This window comes from Phocoena phocoena, chromosome 10 (assembly GCF_963924675.1).
Source record: "Phocoena phocoena chromosome 10, mPhoPho1.1, whole genome shotgun sequence".
In the NCBI taxonomy this organism is placed as follows: Eukaryota; Metazoa; Chordata; class Mammalia; order Artiodactyla; family Phocoenidae; genus Phocoena; species Phocoena phocoena.
In genome coordinates, this window is record NC_089228.1 from 75,464,909 (window position 1) to 75,487,764 (window position 22,856).

The 22,856-nt window shown below is 43.2% G+C and overlaps 1 protein-coding gene across 2 annotated transcripts in view; it reads right to left on the bottom strand.

Moving 5' to 3' along the window:
- RCAN2 (regulator of calcineurin 2) overlaps positions 1–22,856 on the bottom strand; it is a 258,355-nt gene that overhangs the window by 22,982 nt on the left and 212,517 nt on the right. The gene's annotated exons all lie outside the window — the stretch shown is intronic.

A 22,856-nucleotide genomic window follows, 5' to 3' on the forward strand; every position in this document is an offset into this window, starting at 1 on the left:
CCTTGGGTATTTTTCATTCTCAACTCTCAAACCTTGGGATCAGCCAACTCCGAGGCCTGGGGCTTAAGCCTGGGGCTTCCTAAGAATTTCTTAGGAATTCTTTCCCAACACTCCTGTGTTTTCCTGAACAAGAATCCTGGTGAATAAAACGCCTTCCGGTTCCTCGCAATGGGAATAGTCTCGGCTGGTAAAATCAAAGCTGGTGGTTTGATTAATCTGAGAATTTTCAGGAATGGGAGGAATTAAGAAATTAAAAGATCTTATTTCTATGTGGCATATCATATCTTTTAGGACAAAATCCATGGGTTTCTTTGTGGCTCTATGTTTTGTCATTTCTAGTGTGGGAGTTTCCTTCCTGCCCCCTCCCCAGGACCTCAGCATAGCCTTGGGGGAGGAGGTGTTCTTTTCCTTGGAGTCTAATTCCTTGCTTTTTGTCTTATGTCTTCTTTATGCTTCCCATCTCAGCCTTTTGGCCTCAAGAGCCTGGATTAGGAGAAAGGAATCCAGGAGGCGAGGCTTCAGGCTTAGGGCAGGGGTTATATGAATGTCAGACGTCAGTGATGACTGCAGTTATTTTCTCCACTATTGTACTCTTCAAAAGAGGGTCCCAGGTAGCTAATACGGGCAGCAAGCTGGAGGTGGCGGGTGACAGAAGCCTCTTTGATATCACTTGTTTTGGGCTTAGGCCAAAAGCAAAAAGAGGTCTTCCACCAGACCGGGGGTGTAGCCCAGGGCTCAGAGACCAGGGTTTTCACTGGCCCATCTGGGGCCCCTCTCTATAATGATAATAATAATAAACAACTAATTTTTACTTGGCTTGTCCCCTCTGCACAGGTCTTTTGAGAACTTGTAGTGGTGGGTGTGACGGCTGGCCAAGCACTGGGAATTTGCTGGCTATCTCTATTTTTTTTCCCACTAGTGACATGACAAACATTTCATTTGCTGAGGCAGGGGGATACCAGAGCAAACTGGTGAGAGGCAGACCCAGCGCAGTGAACGTGCCAGGTGTACCCTTAGACAAAGCAGTGACTTGATCAGAGCCAGCCCCAGGGGTTTTCCACCTGCCTTTACAGCAAATTTTCTATGGTTTTGATGCCCAGGCTCCCACCAGGCACACAGTAATATTTTCCTGACCTTTGGCTGCCAGTTTCCTCCAGTCTGGTACCCCACAAACACAATAAGTTAATTCCTCAATAGTTAATCTCTTTTTAGCCACTGGTTTGGACAAAGCTGTACAACGATGATCTCAAACTCTGGTCTCTGGATCTTGCTACACACAAAAATGATGGAAGATCCTAAAGAACTTTTTTTTTTTCAATTTATTTTATTGAAATATACTTGATTTACAATGTCATGTTAACTTCTGCTGGGTAGCAAAATGATTCAGTTACAAATATATATACACATTCTTTTTCATATTCTTTTCTGTTACGGTTCACCACAGGATATTGAATATAGCTCCTTGTGCTATACAGTAGGACCCTGTTGTTTATCCATTCTAGATATAAGAGTTTGCATCTGCTAACCCCAACTTCCCAATCCATCCCTCCCCTCCCCCCACCCTCCCCCTTGGCAACTACAAGTCTGTTCTCTATGTCTGTGAGTCTGTTTCCGTTTTGGAGATAAGTTCATTTGTGTCATATTTTAGATTCCACATATAAGTGATATCATATATTTGTCTTTCTCTGCCTGACTTACTTCGCTTAGTATGAGAATCTCTAAGTCCATCCTAAAGAACTTTGTTAATGTGAATTTTATCTATTCATGTTTATTGTACTAGAAATTAAGACTGAGAAATTGAAAAATATTTATTTATAAATTCATCTCCTAGTAACAATCATAAATCCATCATATGACAAAATAATCTTTTTATGAAAAATAACTGTTTTCCCCAAAAAGATAACATTTAATGAGAAGACTGGCCTGGTTTTAGATTTTTGCAAATCTCTTTCATTTCTGACTTCATAGAAGAGACCTGGAATCTCATATCTGCTTCTGTTACGTTATGCTGTTTTGTCTGAAGGGTTTGAAGAAAAGCTGGCCTCACCCAAATATGTGGTTGGAAAAGGGAAGAGCATTGCAATAGCCTTTCAAATAATTGTGAATATTCTTCCTTGATACTTCATCAAAACTCAACTAGTGGCAGTTCCTAAAAGTCTATTGCAATGTTGAATCTGAAGCCATAATCAAATAACATTTTTATTTGATTATATTAAAATCCGTTTATCTACTTTGCACCTTTAGTGGATTTTTTACTCATGCAGGATTCTGTCATAGTGTACCTCGGTCATTTGGAAAATATTGGTTCCTTGAGTTATACAGCTTTTCCAAATGTTGACACATTTCATTACACAATATCAAAAATCACATTCACTAATATTACCACCTATCTTATCAAAAAGTCTTTCCATATTGGAAAGCTGTCACAGCCTTGTGGGTGGATACAAGTTTTCCAAAATTCTAATTTTTGCTTGAAAGTCTGTTCTTTATCATTGGCAACAGACACTGCCAGTTATTTTCCTTCAAGTGACACACTCATTCATTCGTTTTTGATATAATGTCCGCCAAATATCTATGTCTGCATAACTGTGGTTTGTCTGTTCGTTGTTCTTTCTGTGTTCCAGGAGGAAAATAAGTATCTAGTGCGGCTTAGAACATCTTAGAACATCATTTTCTCAAGTCACACATTGTATTTTGGTATGCCACAGAACTGCTTTATGTGTACTTCTCACTTCGTCATTCAGATTACAAAGGCATGTGCTCAAGAATAAAGAGTTAATAAAACCAATAACCTTAACTGCTTCATCAAGGACATTCTGAAGTTAAACAGGCATTTTTCTTTATTGCACTTTTTTGTTTTTAACTGTGTGTGTGTGGCTGTGAAGAATACAAATGCTAGTAAGTACAGTTAGGTGCCACTGCACTGATTCATACCAAAGTACCAGGAGTTTTAACCACTATTGTTTTTGCACCATGGGTGTAAATGTCAACATGGTTGACAAAGCAAATAATGTCTTAGTGTTATTATGGAAATAGTTTTGACCTCATGGGAACTTCCAGAAGTCTGTAGACTACTCTTTGAGAACTGCTGCATGATAGGACTTCAGAAAAAGTAAGGATTTAGTTGGCATGGGGTGAAGACAAGGGGTCTAGTGAAAATCTTAAGGGTACAGCATGATGGAGGTCAAGGAATGGTCTGCCTCCACTTGAGTGATGCCCAGGGGATAAATGTCGTCAAGAGTAATCTAGGGGGCTTCCCTGGTGGCGCAGTGGTTGAGAGTCCGCCTGCCGATGCAGGGGACACGGGTTCGTGCCCCGGTCCGGGAAGATCCCACATGCCGCGGAGTGGCTGGGCCTGTGAACCATGGCCGCTGAGCCTGCGCGTCCGGAGCCTGTGCTCCGCAACGGGAGAGGCCACAACAGTGAGAGGCCCGCGTACCGCAAAAAAAAAAAAAAAAAAAAAAAGAAAAGAGTAATCTAGGATTGGTATGGGGAGGATGTGGAGAGATTATTTTAGAACACGAATTGTACTCTTAGAAAAATTAACAAGGGGCTCTAGAGAAGAAAGTGAGAGAGGCTAGGAGAGGATGTTGATGGGAGAAGAAGGACCAGGGGTGAAGAGTGGTGGTGGATGAGGACGTGAACACAGGGGAGGATGCTGTGTCAATGGAGGGTATCCTGAGAAACTGACACCCTTAGCAGGGTAGACAAGATAACCAGAAAAGGAGAGTGTGGTAGGTGGTAAGACCATGCAGGTCTGGGGGGCTTGAGGTCCAAAGCAGAATTTGATATTTTTACCCTCATCAATTTTTATCAGCTTCACCCTTTATATAGCAAGGATTACAAGGTACACATAAAGACATTTCAGGTAGTATGCCTGAAAATTGTGAAAGTGGCTGCTTACCAGAGAATGGAGATCCAGACCTAACTCAGGCCACATGTGAAATCAAATAATTCTATGGTTTCAAATAGGAACACTTTGGAATTTAACATTTTCTACCTTTAAATGTATTTGCTTTTCTTGAGTAGTCTGGACAGTGTGGAGGCAGGTATAGACGAATTGCTACCAATAGAAGCACTGGTCGCTTTCCCTGGAGAAGTTCACTGTGGTTTTCCTTAAACCTTCTTACTTTATCTCTGTTATAATTAGACCTTTATTTATTATTTGTGCCCCACATTAAAAACAGATTCTAACATGCCTTATAAAGACATATAAGAACAAAATAAAACAAAACCAGAAATCGGGTAGAGAAAAAGAGGAAAACAAGGGTAGAAAGATAAAGCCAAGAAGGAGGACTCTTCAGAAAAGGTGAAGAGCTTCTCATAGAGTCTTGACCATTTGCCACGGGTGGGCCAACATTTGGCCACTAATTTTTCTCAAAGCTGACATGATATGATAATCCTCAGCAGTTATGCAATTCTCAGGGCCAACAGGGTAAAGATGAGCCTGGTCTTAAAACCAGGCAGAAGGATCTGTCCAGGGTCCTCATAAAGAAGCTCCGGTGATGTGGAGAATGCTGGCCTCAGTGGCTACAGAACACAGATCAAGTAGCAGGTGATTCTTTATAGTTTCCGATCAAAATGGAAGCAACAATTATTTTTTAAGTCAACAGCCTTTAACAGCATCCTCAGGACTTAGGAAGTACTCAATGGATTCTACTTGATTGGTTGATACAAAAACCCCAAGGTATATTATAGACTATCAGAACATTGAAATATTACCTTCAGTTTAGTTCTAAACCAGACAGGTTACAGATAAAAAATATTGTCTAATATATTATCTCATTAAATCTTCACTAAAGCCCTTTGAAGGAGAGTTGGAATTACTATTATCCTTGAGTAACACATGAAAGCCAAAGAAGTGAATGACCTCCGCAAGGTCACCCGACTAACTAGTTAGCAAAACCAGAACTAGTAAGGTCAAGTTGTTTATACTACCGATATACCATGGATGCCATGCAAACAAGTGAGAAGTCTGAAAAACCAAAATGAGAAAAACCAGCTTTCCTTGTCCATCCAGAAGAAGAGTCCTATCCTGGAAAACGTGGCTGCCAGAGAAATCCAATGGTGACTTTACTACGTTCCAAACGATGCTTTATGCCTTCATATATTTTTCAATTTTCTCAGTTATGATCCCTTTGGGTATAAATTATCTCAATAAGAAATTCAGCTTCCCTCAAAATCTCAAGGCTCTCGTCTGTCAGATAACACCTCCCAGAAACAGCTGAGGAATGAAACAATTCATTTAGGTTTATCACTTCTCAGTGGATGCTCCGGGTGAGCCCTGTGCAAATCCCATGTTTAAGGATCATACTGGATTTTATAGGCTGCTCAGGAGGGCCTCCTGTCAAAAGGACTGTTATTGTAAACCTTCCATAATGCAGGCTCCTTACGTGACAGGCATAACCAGGCCTGCATGTAGGGATTTTTTTTTCATCTGGATTTTAACCTGTCAGGATTTCTTAGGCCAGGCAGACTTGTGTTAAATCATGCTTTGTTCCCTTTGTGGTCCTGATATTACTTAAATTAAAAAAATCATTGTGAAAGGAGGCTCTCAACTCTTCCTTGCTGATAAAAGAAGAGGACAGACCTCATGTCGCATAACGGCTCAAAAAAAAAAAAGATAATTCACTGGTAAAGGCACAAAAGACTTTATCCCTTCTCAGTGGAGTCCTTGTGAGAGACAAAGATCTAAAACTCAGATCCAAACTCCAAAAGGAGCTGCTTTGTCCTAAAACCTCATGAATTCATCACACGCCTTTCTCGGCAGAATGCTTTCTGTGGTCTGTGTTTGGTTCTGTTCTTTCATTCCCAGCAGTGACCCTAAAGTTCACAGAGGCTGGATAACATTGCCATGCGAGCATCCATTTTTACTTCTCTTTAGTTAAGGAAATCTCTGGTTCTCTACTTCCACTAAGCCGCCATCTATGCATTTAGAACTGGAAAAACAAAACTTCCCAAACTCCTCCAAAACTAAGAAACCGTACAAGGGCTAGAAACTGGAATGACCTTGGAATAGGGGTGAATCTAAGTATCGTGGAGCCTGAAGCTTTTACAACTTGGGAAGCCCTCCTGAAGCAAAATAATACAAAATTAGGCATGAAGTTAGAATTTTGTTTTTGAATGAGAACCAAAAAATTCATAAGGAATAACTTTTGCAAAATTTACAGACTATATATGACCATGGGAACAGGCCACAGGGCCCTACCAGGGCCTTGGTAGAGACCCACGCAAATGAGGGGCCCTTAAGCTGCAACTTCATTCACTTCCCAGGAAGTATGACCAAGGGAATTATGAGTCACCTGGGCCATCACCAAGTAGTCAGCAGTCTAGGTTTTCAGAATAGCTAAAACAAGTACAAGGCTTATATAACTCTCAGCTGATGACGTTCATTTCCCTAAACGTTTGAATCACCAGGATGAGAACCAAGAAACTAAAATCTGCAAAGTTTCCGCCCAGGTCTCATATTATAGATGACTGAGTTCCTGCCACACATGAACCCATTTTGTAAATACCCAAGATGGAGGCCTGAGGAGAAGGAACAAGTAAGGGGGTTGCTTGGACCCCGTCCTGCAGCTGCTCAGTAAGGGCTGGTAAGTGCCAGACGGGGGGACCAAGAGAGGAGCTTACAGGTGGCGCTGTCTGCGTGCCTACGATCCTTGCACAGCAACTGCCCATGCTTTGGGTGAGGAAGACCCTCCCAGCACCTGAATGCAGGACTGGTTCTGGTGGGTCTCACTGCTCCCACCAGTGAGACCAGGGGACCGTGGAGCCTGGCTATGCCAAGCAAGATACCATCTGTGGATGCCTGCATGCCTCCTTCCTGCCCCAGGACACTTGTAAGCCTCCCAAGGGGTCTCTGAACACCTAGGGAGTGGCAGGGAGGAGCACCCCTACCTGTAAGGGGGATGGGCCAGGAAAACGAGACCCCTGAGAAAGTGGTTATGAGCACAGTTGCCTGTTACGTGCCATAAAGTTGGACGTCTCTGCATGGTTATAAATACAAAGGGAGCATCCGACAGTCCTTTTATAGCTGCTACATTTCAGTTTACAGTGTCAGTGGCTGCCTGGGTTCGAGGCATTTGCTGAGAGCTAACGGCTGCTACATCCTTCTCTGGGCCAGCAGCTCCTCTTCTCTGATGGTTAATCTGCAAGAATGCCTGCGGCTATCATCAGCCCTGATTAGCCACAGGCTCTAATTGCGCATGCGTCATTGATGAACGGCACGGCTCCCTTTACAGCTTACCTGAGGACAGGAACTGCATTCTAAATTTATTTAAATATTGATTTACCCATTAGAGATCGATAAAGAGAGGCAATATAAAGCCACGTTACTAGCATAGACTCTAGACCCACACTGCCTAGTTCAAATCCCAGACCCAGGATTTGTGCAACCTTAAGCAATTTACTTACCCAACACCTCAGTTTTCTTATCTGCAAAACGGGATAATAACAGAATCTACCTCACAGTGCTGTTCTGAGCATTAAGTAAATTAATATATTTAAATCACTGAGAACAATAAGTTTATTCGAGCTGTTAATATTATGATTCCCACATTTGAAGATAAACAATGTTTTGTTTATATGTCTGTATTTGGTCCGCTGGCTCTAGCTGTACAAATCTCCCTATATCTAAATCCAAGTATATAAATATATCTATGCCTACATCCATCTATATTTGTATCTATACTTGTACCTGTATCTAATCCTTAAAATATTAAGAGAAATCATAGGAATGCTCAGAACGATATCTCGTATAAAATTTAGTCTAATTATACTAAGGTGATTTTATTGATGTTATCTACTTAAAATGTAAAGCCCCAATTAACCATCAAGATTTCTTTCTTGGCTGCTAAGCTTTAAAAGTTTCCTTTAAAAAAACAATGTGGTAAATTAAATAATTCTAAGGAGGAAATCAACTGGGTCATTGCCTTCAATCTTTGCCTTTGGAAACCCTGCACCATTAGCAGGGGCTGAGGCTCAGAGAGACAGTGAGTAAATCGCAAAGACAACAGCCCCTACTGGAAATATCTGAAGCTCAGACGAATAGGAGATTTGTTAAGCCTTTCCCACCTGTCTCCTTTCACCTGTCCGAATGCACCTCAACTATCTTTTAGACAAACCCGTCTCCAGAACTCTAGTCCCCATATTCCGCTGTTGCCTGGACATTTCCTTTGGGTTATTCGATAGGCGCCTTAAACTTCATGCCTCTAAAGCCACATTCTTTGTGGGGGGCAACCTCTAAATCTGCTTCTCCTCTTTCTCAACAAATGGACCCCATCTACTCAGTTGCTCAAGCCAGGAAGCTGAATGTCATCCTGGTCTTTTCCCTCTCCCTCACCCCATATCCCAGCAGTCAGCTTGTGTTCTCTCAATCTTCCAGCATCTACTCTTCATCCTCACCAACTCCCTGGCTCGCCACAGCTCTCCCGATGGCCGCACTAGGTCCCCCAGCTTCAGTCTGGCCACCCTCGAATCAACCTTGAAAGTCTACTGCAAGACAGGTCTTTCTAAAAAAGAAAATGCTGATGATATAGTTCTTCCATAAAATCCTTCGGTGGCTTCACAGAGCTTCTAAGAACATGGCGTGGCTTAGCATGAAAGGCCCTTTATAAAATGGCCATCAGTCACCCACAAATCACACATTCTACCCTTTGCCTAATCTGTACTCCAGCAAATTTCCACTTATAGGTTCCGAAAGGCAGCCTATTCTGTATCTCCAAGCCGTCTCTCACTTGTTCTCTCTTCTGCCTGTGACACCCTTTTCCTTCAGATAGCTTCTTTTCTTTCCCTTTATTTTTTTCCAGTTTTATTGAGATATAATTGACATTTTGCATACGTTTAAGGTATACAACATAATGATTTGATAAACATATATATTGGAAATGATTGCCACAATATGTTTAGTTATCATCCATTACCTCACATAGTTACACATTTTTTTCTTGCGAAGAGAACTTTTAAAATCTATTCTCTTAGCAACTTTCAAATACACGATACAGTGTTGATGACTACAGTTATCATGTTGTATATTCCATCCCCATCAGATAACTTCTAATTGTCTCTCAAGTCCCAGCTTGGGTCTCATCTGAGAAATCCTTCCTGAACCCTACTGAGGTTTACACAGCCTCCCACGGTGCTCCCATAACAGAGTTATCTACTTAGTGAAGGTAACTGCTCCCTTACTAACTAGACTGTAAGAACTTCAAGGGTAGGAACAGCTCATGTTTTTGTCCTGTGTCCTTTGTTCATGGATTCATTATTGAGTGCCAACTGTGTACCGTGCATGATGGCTGCTCTATGGGATGGGCTCACTTGGTAATGAAATGAATAAAACAACGTGGATAGAACTGTCCTCCTCACCTCCCCCTGCTACCTTTTGGTGAATTTTTTCTTCTCTTCAAAGTTACATTCAATAAAATCAGCAAATACGTACCGAACACATGGATCCAGATCCTCCACATTATAATGTAACAGGGAAGCCCAAATCAAATTCTACACATTTCTTTCCTGAAAACTTTCTTGACCCCTTCCCCTGACATACCCTTCCTCCATCTAGGTTTAATCTCCACTTCCTTCGGTTATTTAAGACACTCTGAATCTCTTTTCAGAATAATGGATCATCAAAGGGTGTGTGTGTGCACGGAGAAGGGGAAGAGGTCAAGTAAGACTTCATGTAAAATATGGTAAATGAAAGGTGGATAGAATTTCGATGTGTGGAAATGAGGTGGCGGGAGACTTTAGACAAAGCTTTTTGTTCCAGACAAGGACAGCATTATCAAAGGATTTATATATTCCTATTAATCTGAGGCCACCTCTAAGAAAAGGGACTTCGGGGGACCGAGGACAAATGTAACAGTCCTAAGCCACATTTCCATGGGCGTGGCCTTGCTGCCCGTTCACAACTGTTATTAATTACTCGTAGAAAATGTAAAACAAATAAGCTTTGAGATTTCATTATTTTAAGGGTCAGCTCTTACATGTTTCTTATGACATTTTCCTAGCAGTCTGCTCCACTGAATACATTTCATTTGAACCCTAAACTACAGGTCGTGGGCCTACTGAGGCAGACAGGACAAAGTGCTTGCCAGCTCCCACACCAATTTAGGAAATGTCCCCTCTTGAGCACATCATGCAGTGTTGTAGTTGAAAGAGGGAGGAAATGTATTTCTAGAAACAAGCAGTGTTCTCTCAAGATTGAAATGAAGCCTCTGTTTTAATATTCGGCTGTCAATAATTGATGAGGACATTTTTAGTATGTTTAATCTTAAATGAAAGGGCTAAATCCTAAATATGTTCCATATCACATCCTTCTGAAGATAGGCAATTTCAAATTAAATCCATTCATTTTGCCATTTGGCATACGATCAAAGCAAACTTTTCAAAGCCAGCGTGGTATCCTTAACTAATTCTTTCCCTGAAATTGAGATGGCATTTGCATTCTTTTGAGATGCAGATATGAGCAAATTCTAATGACTCAATCTTTAAATCTAGAAAGAAAACACACAGCTTGTTATGTTCCCAATCGTCTTCCTCTCTCTTCCTTTTCCTCCTCTCAGTTACACCTTTTCTATCTTATTTGGGTTTTATTCTCTCTGCGCTTTAGATAAAGACGTAAGAAGAATATACGTTATAATAGAAACCTTATATAAAATGAAATCTCTCATGTTCAGATTCCTTGAGATTTCAAACTAAAATGATTGTTTCAACCTGTCACAAATTTGGGACACAAGACACCTAAAAGAAAGCCTTTTGGAACTAAAACATGGCAGTCAACGATGCAGCTAACACTGAGCTTAGTTTTGAATGGCAGTTTTGCACAGTGGCTAACTCTTCCCTTGGACATTTAGGAGACAGCAGATAAGTACTGTGGGTATGGCTAAGGATGGGTAAAGTCTGAATTCTTTTGGTGGGCCAAGCCCTCCCTAAGCCCCTTCCATATGATAACACATTTCAATCTCACAATAAACTTAGGAGACAGATGAAGAAATGGGCTGAAAGAGATTCAACCATTTGCCTAATGTGGCCAGCTGGTCGGTCAGTGACAGAATGCAGATTTCATCCTGGTACCTGGAGCCACAGGCTTAACCTCCAGGCTGCCCCACCTACGGCAGAGAGAAGCTGGGTTGATATGGCTTCGTCCCTTTCTTGCATTTCACCCAAGGAGATGGACCCATCTTTTGTCTTCAGTCAGTTTTGTTCCTGTGTATCTCACACGCCAGCAGCAGTGTGAAGAATTACTGTATAATCCTAGGTAAAATGGAACCTGAGAAGAAGCTCCTCCCGTCAAAAAGATGAGAGCTTCAGGGCTCCCCTGGTGGCGCAGTGGTTGAGAGTCCGCCTGCCGATGCAGGGGACACGGGTTCGTGCCCCGGTCCGGGAAGATCCCACATGCCGTGGAGCGGCTGGGCCCGTGAGCTATGGCCACTGAGCCTGCGCGTCCGGAGCCTGTGCTCCGCAACGGGAGAGGTCACAACAGTGAGAGGCCCGCGTATCACACACACACAAAAAAAGATGAGAGCTTCACATGGGCAGTTCAGACTAGAAGCATCTGTAAATTGTATCATAGTGATAAATGATGAAATTACCATGTCTCTTCCACAAGAGACACATTTGTGTATATGTGCTACATACAGAAGTGCAGGATTATTGAACATAAGCCTGATTTACGGCCAAAGCTGTTGCTAGCCAAGAAGGATGATTCGCCTGAGAATTCCCTTCTCTCCATGTGGTAGAAAGTTTGGGGAGAAATAGGCAAGCTGGATGAAGCCCGTAACGTGTCATCATTGTCTACTATAATTAGGATCGCTATACAACGTGTTTTTGAAGCCGGTACAATTTGAAGGGGGCACTGTTACAGGTTATGCTGTGACCTGAGGACTGTCCTGGGCACCCTGGATATTTGGTCACCAACTGGATGGTCCCCCGAATCACGGATTCCAAAACTGTGGTCCTCAGCCCACTAGAAGGAAATGGCAGTCCTTCTGATGGACGGATCCTGTCCAAATGCGTAAGCCTCCTCTGCAGTTTTTAGCAATAACTCATGCATATTCCATAGACTTTCTTTTCACTACGGGCTACTTATTTGTAATCTCGGAGAGAGTTCCAGAATAAATTTTTAAGGGTTACTAAAATCCATAAATGAGTTTATAAAAGGATTCTAGTCAGTATCCGTGGTTCTGCATGTACAGATTCAACCAACTACAGATCAGAAATAATCGTAAAAAAAACCCAAATTCCAGAAAGTTCCCAAAAGCAAAACTTGAATTTGCTGTGCTCTGCTAACTATTTATATGGGTATTTACATCATAGTTACAACTAGTTCCATAGCATTTACGTTGTATTAGGTATTATCGGTAATCTAGAGATGATTTAAAGTATGCAGGGAGATGTGTGCAGGTTATGTGCAAACACTATGGCATTTGACACAAGGGACTTGAGCATCCACGGAATTTGATGTCCGTGGGGGTCATGGAACCAAATGCCCATGGATACCGAGGGATGAATGTATTCAGCAAAAAACCTGGTTGCTGCACAACTCCTAATACTACTGCACTTGAACACAGGACGAGTTGGAATTCTCAAACCTCCCAGCAGTAATAATAATCACCATCACTTAGCAGCACTCCCTAAGTGCAGACACTATTCTAAGTGCTTATGTCATTCTGATAGTCTATCCCGTGGACCACAGGCCAGCGGCAGCAGTAGCCTTGGGGGCTGATTGTCAAGTGACCTACTGATTCATAACCTGCATTTCAACCAGATCCCCAGATAATCCGTATCCCTTTTAAGTTTGATAAGTACCAGGTTAGAAGATATGGGTTGGACCATTTGAGATTTAAGAGCTTCCTGACTCAGTGCATAAACTGATGTATGTAATTGCACTACTGGGAATTACCAGCGCTGCCCTCCGGTATTAGCGGTTTTCGATTCTTTGCATTAATTAATACATTTATAGAATTACACTTAGCCATTAGTCCTATTGATGGCTTTGTTCTTATAATCACCGCATTGTGTTTGCTCTGGTTATTATCTTGTTCTTTGTTTTCACCGGGTTCTTTTCTCACTACAAAGAGGAGACCCATCGGGTAGATGGGGCACTGTGTTGGAGGGTCCCATGAACAAGGGAATTACAGCGACATTTAGAATCAAGAATCTTCTCTGATATATTTTGACCTCGTGAATGATGCCAGCTTTGAATAACCCAAAGATATTCAGAGGTGTAGTGCTGGAAATGAGATATTCCCTAGGAAAAACAGGTCTGCAATGATCATTATTTTTTAGAAAGCCTCAAATATAAATTTCATCTCAATTTTCCATTTCAGAAAACCAAGGCCAAAAGAAGTTAAGTGATTTGTTAAAGTTTATGAGCAAGTGATGTTGATAAGAGGCCTCTAATTCACAACTGTTTGCCAAGTTCTATCTCTGACCCGTGTTGTAACTGGAAAGGATTACTGTTATTCTCTTTAGAAAATACCACGGTCATGGTAGACCAGTTGGAAAAAGGTACACAAATTTAAGGGACAAAATGACCCCATGCATCAAAGATAGTCACTGTTAACTTTTTAATTAAACAAAAGCATTACATTTATCAATTTTTACTTAAATTTATCAGAATAAAAGATTTAAAGAAAACTTAAATATGGTTGACTTTCAGAAAAAGGTTTTCTCCAAAACAAGAACTATTAATCTCCTAAAGGAGTCTTCTAAAGTTTTAAAGAAAAAGTCTTAAGAAAAGTAAGTTTATGTTTCCAGGTATAAAATCTAAGTGATCTGTCTTACGAAAATCAGAAGATAATGCTGATATCTAAACAAAAATTTTAAACCTCTAGTGTTTAATTTAAAAAAGACCCCAAGCCTACTTAAGGGAAAAAAATGAGAAAACAGCAAATTTGTAAAATATCATGTAAAGGTAACAAAAGTAAGCCTGGGTGGGGAAAAATATAGCAGCATAGGGAAGTAACTACAACCAGTATGTACAATAGGCATAAAATAAATTGACTAGAACTATTCATGACACTCTTTTTTTTTCTTTCTTTCAGTACGCGGGCCTCTCCCGTTGCGGTGCACAGGCTCCGGACGCGCAGGCTCAGCGGCCATGGCTCACGGGCCCAGCCGCTCCGCGGCACGTGGGATCCTCCCGGACCGGGGCACGAACCCGTGTTCCCTGCATCGGCAGGCGGACTCTCAACCACTGCGCCACCAGGGAAGTCCCATGACACTCTTAATTCTCCTTACTGTTCAATTTCTTGACTGGTGAGGGTTTGGATTTGCTGTTTTAGAAAGCACTATTTCTTTCACTTCATCAATGGCACAGATTTTTTGCTTGGTTTCATTATAGAATCATGTCTGTCTCCGTTTTTTCCTTCCTAGAATTTATAAATGCCTTTCTATTCTTATTGAAAAGACAGAAGCCTTTATTTCATTAGCAACGCCACAAAATTGTACTTCCAGGTTCCTAATTATATAATCTGTGTTATCATATAAAATGTCTTCTTTAAGTCATTCATCACAGAACCCTCTGAATTGTTGGCCCACTTTCAATCGACTAAGTTTTAGGCCTGTTGTACCACGGTCGTAACAGAATTTCTTCTCATTTCAATCTTGGGCTACTTCTGCTGTTTATGGATCTCCCTCTTTCTTGGAGTACTATTTTCTGTTATATGGGAAAACATCTTTGAGCAGACCCCCTTCCTCCACAAAGATGGCAGATGGTAAACATTCTGAGCCATTGCATTGTCAAATATGTGTATATTTTGCCATCATACTAGGCCGAGAGTCCCAAAAAAGGCTTCAGCAGATCCCATAGCAGCCATGGGGGGAGAGGGGGCCCTTCAGAGGTGTCCCGAGTTCAGGACTTTGCATCTTTTGGAGCAGTCATTGAATGAGAGCCATCCTTAGTGAAGGGGCATGGCCCTGGCGAGGTGACCCCCGTTCTCCTCGGCTGAAAGGCTATTCTCACAAGGGGACTCAACTGAGCTCCTTCAGCTGCCATGACCCCAGAGACTGGGAAAGCATGTCTCAGGCATGCTGGGAGGACTCTGAGGGCTCCGGGGTGGGATGTCTTAACGGGCTTCAGGACACAGAAGCTAGGAGGAGTTAAGTGAGTGCAGGACCCTGGGATGAGCCACTGGGGTGACCTCACTCAACTTCCCTCAGGCTCAGCTCTGCTTTTCCCTGTAGTCCCAATGACCCTCAAGAAGCCACATACGGCTGATTCTACACTTTACTGAATGATTATTTTCTCACAGGTTTCGCCTGGGAGCAAATGCTGAGGCTGAGCCTGTAAGGAGGGACCCCATCCCAACCCCGGTGGCTGCCCTGTGGAGCCTGCACTGCTTCACCTGGTCAGCTAGTATGATGCCCAGAGAGCTGGGTGCTTGCTCCCTGGGGGTCCAAGATCACCACAGCCAACCCCGCATCCACCTCTCCTGCCCATTAGATCCCGTCTGCCTGCTGTCTCCCAGAAGGATTTCTGACCTGCTCCTGACACTTTCCACTATTTCCAGTGCCACGGACCGCTGCTTCTCATTATATTTTTCTCCTGCCATTTCAGACACATTTTGGCAGACAGAGGACTTAAATGTTTTCTCAGTCTGCTATTTTGAGCCAAAAATGCAGCTGGGACTTCTTGTTGAGGTTATATTAGGTTGAAGCACATGGAACTGTGTCTTATGGAGGTTAAAAACCATCGAATATTGGTACTTTCTTGTGGTTCAATCCAATAGTCCACGAGGCATTGACTAAAGCAGATAAACCAAGGAATATCTCCATCACTCCCTTAAACGAAATAACATGAACCATCAACTTTTTAAAAAGGTATCTTTTTTGTTTTATTCATTCCTTCTTCAATGCCAAGGAATTTATAATGTAGCTCCAATGCAATGTCAGATGCTGTGCTAGACATTTTCTCCTTGGTCATTTCATTCTACAACACAGCTGGAATGAAGGCAGTCTGACTGGTTGACGGGGCCAATGCTGGTGTCCGTGGAGGGTACCTCAGCACTGGGAATGGCTCAGGCTCACAGGGGCTCCGGGCACACCCCGGGGGAAATGGCTGTGTGTGAGCGTGGGGTTCAAGAGAGAGATACAGAAAGTTGGGAAAGCTGTCTCGCTGTGCTCTCAGGTGTGTGGTGGCACCCGATTACAGGGAGCAAACACCAGCCTCATTCCCTCCTGCCTCCTGAAGAGCCACTGCCCACCAGCGAGTGTGGCGTGTGTTCTGTCCATGCAAAACAATGCCCTCTTACTTTCAACAGCGGTGCTGCCAGGAATAGAATTCCAGCGCCAGCCGCCTTTTCCACCCTTCCCTTCCCTTGAGGTGAGACTCACTAGAATGGATACCATGGACAACTGAGTCTTGGATGCACTGGAGGAGAAGGACTCCGAGAAGAAAGTAAGCTATTCTCACCGTAGGAAGCACAAAGGTCCAGAGTCTTGAATTTGAAGGAATGTGGTCACATTTTGTGCCAAGCGGATGAATCCAAATACATTGATTACATCTCTCTATTATCAAGAAGGAACGTGTTTCCAGAAAATACAAGATGGAGTTAAGGTTGACAGGGCAGGTTTCCGCCGTGTTTACCAGGGTGTTTCGGAGAAGGGGGACACCAACTCTGAGAGCTGTGAGGATGCTGGCCGGGACTTTGCTGAGGGGCAATGGGCCTCACCATGATCTGGAGGATTCCCTTTGCTCTGGTCACCAAGCGATCCTCGGGTTGCCCATTCCTGCTGAGGAATTCCCCCAGGCTCTCCGAGGGCGGGCTCTGGACTCAAACTGAGCTTTGTCTCACCTGTCATGCGTACTGACCAGCTATGTCTGGAGGGCTGCCTTCTCTGGTGGCTCCCGTGATCCTCCCATCCTGGTGTTCATGCCCTGTGTGGTCCCCTCCCCTGAGTCCAGGCTGGATGCAGCCATTCGCTTTAGGAATAGAAATGGCAAAAGCGACGGGACATCACTTCTGAGATGACTTTACAAAAAGCTGTCCTTTCCGTCATATTCTCTCTCTCTCTCTCTCTCTGGCTCTCTTCACTGGCTTGCTCTGATGAAGCAAGCTGCCACGTTAGGAGCTGCTCTCTGGAGAGCCCCACATAGCAAGGAGCTGAGGGTGCCCTCCAGCCTCCAGAGAGGACTGAGGCTCTCAGTCCAATAGCCTGTGAAGGTGTTTTCTCCTTATACAGTGCAGAGATGACATTAATCACCACAGACAGCTGAATGGCTGGGTCCATCAAGGACGTGAGCATTAGTTCTAAATGGTACTGTGGCTACCGTGCTAATCAGGGTCATCTCCTCTTTAGACAGCAGAAAGGAAGTGGCAAAAGAAAAAAATCATGAGTTGGGTGTTTCTTTTGTGACCAAGCCTAACCACTGCATCTGGTTCTTTGGGCAAAGCTGGCCTGTGATGATCGTCAGCTCTGTGAAAGGCTGGATGCATAAAATGGTGATAAAGATGATGACGAGAGTTTTGGCTGAATGGGACACAGCATGGAGGCTTCCTGTGGCTCCTGCAGCAAGCAGAATGTGGGCCGTGATTATTTTATCACTTACTTCCCAGCAGCGTTGTAGCCGCCTTCCTGTTTGTGATTCCAAGATTAACACAGAGTTTAGTTCAGACAAGAAGCTGTTCGACCTGCAGACCTCTGATTACACAAACAAAGCGTTTGGAACGTTAGTTGTATTTATTGAGGGATGGATTAACTGATGGCTTCTTTCTTTGAATCTCATTACTCTAATCAGGTAGCCAAACGTGGGTCGTCTACTCCCTCAACTGTGGAAGCGGAAAACAAAGAGGTCAGATTCTCAGCTTCTGAGTTCAAAAGCTAAGGTCCAGATGCTAATGTGAAATATTTAGAAGAATATTTGCAGAGTCAGTTGTTTCTGTCAAAGGAGATAAAAATCCTCCTCTCCTTTGGAGAGGAGAACAATGAGCTACAGGCTGGTGTGGGTCTCCGAGTAGGGGCCCGATATCCTACTCTAATCTGGGTCAAAAGCTCCAACAGGGTGGGTAGAATTCTGGGATCCCCAAGTGTGTTTAGAGATCTGGAATAGACAGCATCTGACCCTCATTTCCTGCGGGGAGGGGTGTCTAGGAAAGCAGCAAGGCCCTAGAATCCCCCCACTCACCCTATTTTGTACAGAAGCAATAGAGTGGCTGTCCAGGCAGAGAGGGCCCAAGACAGCCCCAGTGGATTTCCCATTCCTCTAGAGTCATGGAGGAGCTTCCAATACTTTCTGGGTTTCTCCAAGAAGAGTGCAGATGTAGGCAGGGAGGGCAGGAGACCCAAGGACCCACTCTGTGGCTGGGACAAGAAGAACAGAGGGTAACCTCACAGACTTTACCAGGGCAGCAGATGGAAATCTGGGTACTTCATTCCAGGACAGATGGATGCAGATGACTGCGGATCAGCAGCCTGAGGGTACAGCAGTCGCTTGGCTAAACTTAAACGACGCCACCCTCACTCCCAACAGCCGTGTTTCAACACTCTGACAATGTGTAGGCTTTTTAATTCAACACCAGTTTACAGGTGATCTAAATTGACTGAGAAAACCTTGCAGTTGACTACAAGAAAAGCCAGAAATGGCTAAGATTATTTTTATTTTTTTTTTAAATCTCTACCTTCCTCAGATCACTTTTCTGTTAAAGGCCACAATGCATGGCTTGTGGGATCTCGGTTCCCCGACCAGGGATCGAACCCAGACCCTCAACAGTGAAAGCACAAAGTCCTAACGACTGGACCACCAGGAATTCCCAGGTTATGTTTTGACAATCAGCACACTACGGTTTTACAGTAGATATCATTTTGGCTACCAAAAATAAAGGGCACTGTTGCCTGTATCTTTGAGTCTATGGTCCATGAAGTCTAGACCTTCTCTGCCCCTCTGGAGCTCATGATGAGAATGTAATCACAATGAAAAACAGTTGGTGAGTTTGCCAAAACTGGACTTGGCTCCGCCATCTTCCCCCAAACACAGACCTCCTCTAAGCCATCAGATGGCACAGAGAATCGCTGTTGTTCTTTTAACAGCTGGTCACTAAAAGTCATGAGTTCTTTTCTGTTAGCTTAGTGTGAGCATCACCTACTTCGTAATTCTTAAGAAAAGCTATCTGGTTGTCAGAGACCAGGGATGACACAGGCTATGGAGTGACCGCAGGACGAAGACCTTCACTTTGCTACACAGCTATGGAGACACAGGCTGTTCCCCCCATTTTCTCTGATAGCCTGGTTCCTTTCTCATGCTCTATCCATGCAAGTGACACATATAAAATGGTAAAATCAGATTAGAGTGTCCTAAAATATAAAAGATGTTCCACAAATGTAACAACAGTGGAGGAACATTCACGATGAGTTCATCACCATTTCTGTGAGCTGGTTGCTCTTCCCAGATAAAAAGTTTTCAAGTGGAAAAAATACGGGGACAAGGTTTGATGTGTAGAATTCTACTGGATATCTTAATATACCATAAAAAATTCCCTAAAAGGTCAGACCAGAGCTGGTAACATCTGCCCTCAGTTATGGATGTCCAGCAGTGTTCATCGTAGGACATATTTTGCCACAAAACAATCTCTGAGGAGAGACAAGCCAGCTGGAGTGGCCACTGTGTCCACGAGCATATGAGGTGTGGCCACAGCTATGGGCTCTGTGGACCCAGAATTTAAATGTTCCTCCATCAAAAGAGGCATCCATGAGACCTGTCCTTCGACTTCAGCCAAAGGTAGAATGTAGTTAAACTCAAGTCACAATCAAACTGTTCCTCTCTTGGATCTCATGAGCTATACACAGTCTTTCTACAAAATGCTGCTTTGGGGAACACTTGAAACATGAAAGCCCGTTTGTGTTTGAAAGAAGCCATCCCACACACTCATAAATAATTTAAACGGCAGTCACACTTTTTCAAAGCTGAAGCATGGGAGCTGGAATTGCACTGAAAACTCTCTGGACTGCATTAAATCATCCCTTTGTGTGTGTGTCAGCTACAATTTATTTCATCTTGATGGAGCCTTTGCTTCCCAGATGAATTGACTAGAGCAGCCGGTGGGAACGTCATTTTGTGAGCTGGACAGGGACAGAAGTGGGTCGAAAGCTAAAGACATGGCGAATGGCAGCCTCCCCCAGGTACCCTTCCCCTGAAACCAGATGTGAGTTTCATGAAGTTCTTCAGCTGATACCATCAGTACTATCAGGCCCTTTTGTGAAAACGGAACATAAATGAAATGTGCTGAGATTGAAAGGCTCTGCCTGGGGGAGGCGCAAGGAGGTGACACAGCTTTGTTTTATCAAAAAATAAAAAAAGAAATTTAGCATGGTGGTTGAAGAAAAAAGAAAGGTCAGCAAAACTCTCTGGTTCAGCTGACTTTCTGTTCTCAGGTCTTTTACTGTTTCCTTTGTAGAATGTATTTTCTATTTGTATGTCCATCTCTGTTCTGTCTCATATAGGCTCAGATTTCCACATGGGAATTTATCCAGATCTGGTGAAGTTTTCTACAGTGAAGTCCAGTGATCCGAGTCCAATACCACTCTCGGTGTAAATTATTCTTCCATAGGAGGGGAAATGGTTTTTTCTACAAGTAGATGACTATAGAATTTAATACCTAAACTGGGACATTGTTCAGTATGATAGGAAGTGCTGATAATTATGCTAAAAGGACTGGGCAAATTGAGATGTGTGGTCACCTACCTAGGGATCACAAAGAACAGTTTAAAAAAATCACTTTCTCCAAAATAGACAATGACTTTGTGCCCGGAAATGCTCACCCACTTCACTTTTTTCACTTTCTTTCTAGAAAGTAGCTTTTAATTGTATTTCATATTTTATTGTCTATTAAGAAAGAACAGGCCCCCCCTCTCCTTTTTCTCCACCTAACTTTTAATTTATGCCAGAGGGAGGCATAGGCAGGGCAGTGTGATGGACTGGATGTGTCCCTCCAAAATTCACAGGCTGAAATCCTAATCGCCAGTGTGATGGTGTTAGGAGGTGGGGCCTTTGGAAGGTGCTTAGGTCATGAGAGTAGAGCGCTCTTGAATGAGATTACTGCCCTTATAAAGGAGACCCCAGCGAGCTCTCCCGCCCCTTCTACCATGTGAGGACACAGCAAGAAGATGGCTATCTATGAACCTGGAAGCTCTCACCAGACGCCAAATCTGTTTGCGTCTTGACCTTGGGCTTCCCAGCCTCCAAACTGTGAGAAATAAATGTTCTTTAAGTCACTCAGCCTGTGATATTTTTGTTTCAGCAGCCCAAAGGAACTAAGACGGGCGGGGTGTGATGGGTGTGAGGGAGGGAAGTGTCGTGGAGGATTATATTTAATTCACTATTTAATCTATTTCTTTCTTCCTGAGCAGCCCCTCCTCCCATCTCCCCACCCCACCTCATGAATAAGGGGTTTAAAAAGAGGAGGACTGCATTCTCTAAGACAAAGTGCTAAAGGCAGTGCAGCACTTGGGTGGCTAGGTCACCAGAGCATTGACTTAGATGAAGTTGACTCAACATTAGATGCGCAAAGAAAGAGGCTCTCTGAGGAGATGACTTGGCGTTATCAGGAGACCCGCTTAGGGGGATCTCCTAGCTTAGAAGTCACAAGGGAATTTCCCTGGTTGTAAAAAAATCACCTCAAAACTTTCAGACCACCTCATGTCCATTTCCACTTATTCCCTCTTCTTTGTACAAAAGATGTCACCTAAGACATCATGAAATACAGGCATGTATCTTAATCGCAAAGGGTTCCAGAGACAGGAATCCTTCTAACACCTTTTGGAGTATTTTAACTTTGTATTTTGGCATAATTTCTAGATTTACAAAACAGCTGCAAGAATACAATAGTGCAAAGAATACCCATAAAGCCTTCATCCAGATTCCCCAGATGTTAACATTGTTTCACATTTGCTTTATTCTTATCCCTCCCATCCTACACACACACACAGACACACACAGACACACACACGCGTGCACACACACACACACACACTTCTTTTCTGAATCATTTCATTTACTGTTAAAAGTTTTAGGTATATTACTGAAAACAAGGTCATTCTTTTACATAACCACTGTATGGTTATCAAGCGCAAGAAATTAACATTGATACAATACGCTGGTCTACAAACCATTTTCAGTTTCCACCCATTGTTTACTAGTGTCCTCCATAGCAAAAGAAGATCCCACATCGTTTTGGATTCAGTTATCATTTCTCTTTAGTCTCCTTTAGTCTAGAACAAGCCTCAGTTTTTGACATTGACATTTTTTTTTTGCGGTACGCGGGCCTCTCACTGTTGTGGCCTCTCCCGTTGCGGAGCACAGGCTCCAGACGCGCAGGCTCAGCGGCCATGGCTCACGGGCCCAGTTGCTCCGCGGCATGTGGGATCTTCCCGGACCGGGGCACGAACCCATGTCCCCTGCATCGGCAGGCGGACTCTCAACCACTGCGCCACCAGGGAAGCCTTGACATTGACAGTTTTAAAGTGTACATGCCTGATGTTTTATAGCATGTCAGTCTATTTGGGTTTGTCCGTTGTGTCCTGATTTGATTCAGGTTATACATCTCTGGAACACTGAGTATTTTAAAGTTCCCTTGTACTGGATGTTTATTTTTTAACGGTCAATTCATCTCTATAGTTGCTGTTTTATCCAAGTTCTACTCATCAACCGCCCACCTTGATAACAATATAGCCAGTGACTCAAACCCAGGCTGTGCATGGGACCATCTAGGCCACGCCAGACCATATTCATCAGAATTTCTTGGGTTGAGACCTGAGTACTGGTATTTTAAAAAGCTTCCTAGATTATTCTAACATACAGCCAGGGATTTTTTGTTTGTTTTCCCTTTGCATAGGTGCTAAATTTTCTTAGCACCTTAGGACTC